This window comes from Aquila chrysaetos, chromosome 8 (assembly GCF_900496995.4).
Source record: "Aquila chrysaetos chrysaetos chromosome 8, bAquChr1.4, whole genome shotgun sequence".
NCBI classification, from domain to species: Eukaryota; Metazoa; Chordata; class Aves; order Accipitriformes; family Accipitridae; genus Aquila; species Aquila chrysaetos.
In genome coordinates, this window is record NC_044011.1 from 5,789,800 (window position 1) to 5,794,938 (window position 5,139).

Consider the following 5,139-nt stretch of genomic DNA (forward strand, 5'->3'; position numbering starts at 1 on the left):
ACCAGCCTATTTCAGTGTCAGGATTAATTTCTGTGGACCTCTTCTGCATAGTCTTTTAACACTAGAGAAACAGTCATGTGCCAACATGATACAAGTAAGGGCTTTTAAAATCTTGGGCTCCATATCCCACGGAGGTACAGCTGCAGCACTAGACTGCTTTGCTAACCTCGCTCAAGTTCAAGTCTGGCTGTGATACATGGCTTGCTTGATGTTATGCAAGAGGATGAGATAAGATGACCCATTAATTTTTAAATCTACCAATGTAGGTGTCTTCATCTCTTTCTTAATAAGAAAGGGATATTACAAACCTACTCCCACTGAGATATATATAGAGAGAGACAGAATATTTATATATTTATATAGGGTATTTATAAAACATCAGCACCTGAGCACTTCAGTCAGTGCACCCTACAAAGACAGAGCCTACTGTTTGAGTTTCTACTATATACATACAACACATAAAGAATGAGAGAAAAGCAGTATCATCTGTTTTACATGGGACTGAAACCAAGGAGCTAAGGAATTTGTCAAGGATCATAAATCAGTAGCAGAATCAGAAATTAAAGCAAGCTACCTTAAGTACTTCTTTTGGTTTGGGCAGGAAAGTGCTCTGAGATCTGTTGATAAGAGTGCATATAAAGCACTGTTATTCCTAAGGCAACATCTTTAGCTACATAACACCCAAAGAGCTTGAAGAAGTGAGTTTTTCCATACTGAGTGCAATAATTTTGGGTGCAGTTCTACCCTCGTTTACAGCAACCCATACCTGCTCGCAGGCTGCAACGTGAGTCTATCCTGCCTAAGAGGTGGGTTCCTTGCCTTGTGTTTACTCAAAGACAGCTCAAGGGTTAAGGCCTGGAGTATGTAAGTTACAAAGCATGCTGTGTCTCATGTGTGGGAGTAAATGTCATATCCCACTGCACAGGGTATTTATAGAACAGCACTATTTGGGAAGTGAAACTTTTTAATGGTGAAGTTTTCAACCAGTTGCTTCACGTTTAAGTTCTGAAGAATGAAACAGCTGAGAACCCCGTTTTACACTTTCTGGCTCTAGTTGGCTCAAATGTTACAACGAAACAAGCGGGGTCTGAGTCAGGTTACCTCGAGTTTAAAAGCTCAGGTCTCTCCCATCCGCACAAAAGGAGTGTTTCTGCAGCTGACACATCAATCCCGTGTCCCTGCCGGAGGACAGAGCACTGCTTGTCATCGCTACCCACACTCCCTGGTGGAGGAGCTCTTCCCATGCACGAGGTATACTGCGGTCCCCATAAGGGTCACCCTCAGACAGGCGTGCAGCTCCTGGGGTATGCCGTTCTTCCGGCAATCCGGCTGCCTGAGCAGCCCCAAACTCCCGAGTTACTCCGCACAGGTGATCCACTGTAGCTGCCCATGGCCAGGCACCAAACTTCCACACAAACTGAAGTAGGTGACCCTCTTTTCAAGGGGAGACCTGGAACCAAGAACAGCGACTCTGGGAAAGCCAGCAGTAACCCAAGGCACCTCCTGTGCTGCGAGCTCAGCAGCACGCACAAGGGCTGGACCTAGGTTTCTAGAAAGAATGAGAGAGCACAGACTGTAGCCACATAAAGTCAGGGGTGGCAGGGGGAGGTACAGTGGTCAGAATTCTCCTCTGTTAAAATGGTGACGTGCCACAGGGGCTGAAGCTCGGTTGGTGGGATGAGGCTGAAGATCAGCCAAGGTGGTATGAGCTGTCCCCATCTCTAGATCTGGACTGAAGCTCACACTGCCAAAGGCCCGCCTGGTTCAAGTTCTTTACAACTCCCTATTTGTAACATGCTGCTCTTGGCTCACACACATGCAGCCAGTGCCAAACATGGAATAACAGATCGAAAACTCCAAGTTAAAAGCTTTTTTTGATCAGTGGTCCCAGAGTAGATCACCATAATCAAGCCAGGCAGGAACAAAAGGCCTTTGTGTGAAACTAACTGTGCTCTCTGAGCTGTAACTATAATCACTGCACACATTCCGAGAGGTAGGTCTTGACATTATTGGGTCACCCAAAGGAAGGGCTATGCATATTTTGCACCAATTATTAACGTAGCTATTTGTGTTAACTCTCCAAATCGAGTCACTGATACACCCTGTGCAATTTACATAAATAGGAACACAGTTATATTTGCATTCACTCCATTTGTACTCACGTTCAGAACTACTTGTGGGTTTTATTGCCACAATAGAAACCAGAGCTTGGCTGTACGTGCCTCTGTAACTACAAAGGGGCAGAGCAGAGGTTAGGCAGCCCATGCCCGTCTCCCAGCCTCACCTTCACCAGCCAGCTTGCTTCTGCTCCAGTGGGTCAGACACACGGTGTTCTCGCCCTCCTCCAAACATGCTTTTTCTGCTGGAGAGGTGTCAGAAGTGCTCTGACAGATCACTACGTGCTCCTGTTATTTCCAACTAATAGACTCTTCGCATCTTTGAGCTATTACTATACACCATGAATACTGCTTGCTTACTGGAGCAATCATTATTACATTATTTACACTTTGTTTGTGCTTTCAAGACTTTCTTCACAGCTTCAAGAGTGACAAACTTCTCTGCCGGTAAGCTGATTGAGACCATTGATTCATTTCACATAACTTAACCACAAAAGAAAAGCAGAGTATTCTGGATTCCAGCACTGAACCTGGGCTTGTAAAAAGTCCCACATGTGCTTCTCAAACTCCCAGTCCTGTCTAACTCCTGTCTGCTCTCTTCAGACAACAGTTACAGAATGTAACTTCAATGGAAAGTGTGGCTTGTTCAAAACCCACAAAATGAGTATTAAGGTCCATTATATTTTGTCAGAAGCTTTGTTTGATCTTCTTTCCACTGTGATAAAAATGTCAAGGTCATAAATATCTCTAAATGCAGCATTATGATCACCTGAACTACTCTGGCAAAAATAACCTAACAAATACTTCCTCAGGTTTTTAAAGGCAGGACTGCTGTCAAATTACTTCAACTTCTGAAAAGCATTGCCTTGTAAAAATTTCTCTAATTGTTCTTTATTGTGACCAGAAGACATCCCACATTCTTTAAGCGAGTGCAAGCTAGCAAGAAAGGTTGAAAAAGATGTGACCAGTCATTAGCACAACTCTTTGCAACTCCTTCCTCACTTGAGGATTTCCTACTGCCCAAATGCAAGGATGATTCTTTACTCAGGGGACATTAGAGATGGGGTGGATCTTAGGTTCTGTGACCGTAACACATGCTGCCTAAGCATAGGAGCACACAGAACGTGAACCCATCCCTAAAGCTCTATTCTCTCCATACACCCCACTCAGAGTTGACCACAGCTCTGTTCCTGCAGGAACGACTGAAAACCAACCTGTAATTACTGGCTACCTCCTTGCAAGAGCTGACCTGATGACAGCAACCCCACTCCCAGTATTTTCTATTTCCACTTGAATCATATCCAAAAGTAGTGGAGTAACACACAGACTAGCCTACTGACTGTAACGCAGCACATACGATAGCAACCTACAGGTTCATTTAACTCTGTTTTTGTACAGGCAACAGGGGATTATTCTGCAACACAATATAGCTCTGTTCTCTTAGGAAAGAGCCCTCAGGACTGAAAAGTTGTCTCCAAACAATGTGAAGAGTCTGAGCAGAACAGGCACCTGTACAGAACCAGTCTATACCGAAGGTGAGGGATATGGGATCTTACTACTGCAAATCTCAAGACTGCTCAGAGCACCATCACGGTGGTTATCATACACAGACTCTGCCACGACTGTGAGTCATCCTCCTGCATGGGGCAAAACATATTGTATGTCACACTGCGAGTCCAAATCTAGAGGCACTAAGCAAGCATATCAGAGTCCTTTCTTGAAAGCTATGAAATTCTTACCTCTGAAATCATTTGTTTTCCACAGTCCCCAGCCCTCTGAGGCAAGGACCAGGAGCTACCCAAACTGACCCCCACCTTCAGCATTAAAGCTAAGAATAATGCTACTTGGGCAAATTAGAATCTGAAGAATAAACTGTCACTTACTGGGGAGCATTGGAGAGTAAATGAGGGAGAAAAGAAAAAAAACCTATCACAGTTATCACAAACTTACACTCCTCAAAGACATTATCTCCACAGCAGGACTGAAACCCTTCCAATCATAGTGACTGGGAATGAAGGCTCATCCTCATAGCTCCCATGGCCTTTATGCAGCTCTGACATGAAATGAAGACATCCCTTCTTGCAGCCTTTCTCTTGGCATTTAACTGGTAAAAGGTAACAGAGTCTTAGAACAGGGAAAGAAAAAAAAAGTCAACGGAAAGTTTCAGCTTGTTGAGCCAAAAGCAGTTTAATTTGTACGTGTCAAAAGAGACAGCTTACAGACAGAACGCTGTTAGAGCAGCTCTGGTCTCCTCCTTCAAACCTATACATTCCTCTAGCACCTGTACAGGCAAATCCCACTTACTAACTTTTCTTGGAAAAACTCGTACAGCCGCTACAGCTTTACACCAGCGCCCTTACTGCAGCACGACAACACGGCGAGGAGGCTACCCCGGCAGGCGGCAGCCAGGCTACGAACCCAGCGGCCCGGCCAGCGCCGCTTCGGCCCGCTTCCCACCTCCCTTTCTGAGGCGGCGGCGGCGGCGGGGACCCCAGAGCAGAGGCGAGGCCCGGGGAGGCGGCCAGCAGCGCTGCCGGCCAGGCGGCCCTGCTTGTGCGGCGGAGCGAGGGACCGACCCCTCGGCGACCCCCCCCAGCGCCAAGCCGAACGCGACCGCTGAGAGAAACGATCGTGAGGAGACCGGCGGCCGTTTAACGGTCACCCGGCGCACGCGCCCCGCCCCCTCCTCTCCCCCCCCGCGCCTGCGCACTGGGCGCCTCCGCGCCGCTGCCCTCGCGGCTCCCCTCCGGCCGCAGGCGCATGCGCAGCGCGGCGGCAGCGCCCGGCGGAAGCTGGGGGGAGGGGGGGGGAGAGGGGAAGGAGGGGGGGAGGGCGGGGAATGCTTGGCAGGAAGCCCCGCCCGCTTCTGGGAAACCCGATCCGCCCCCGGCCGCTCGCCGCCCGCCCCCGGCCTTCCCCGGCCCGCCGGGACCGCGCCGCGCCCGTAAGAGCCGGCGGGGCGGGGCGTGCGCGGCGGGCGGGGGCGGGAGCGGGGCGCCGTCAGGCGGGGCGGCGATTGGCC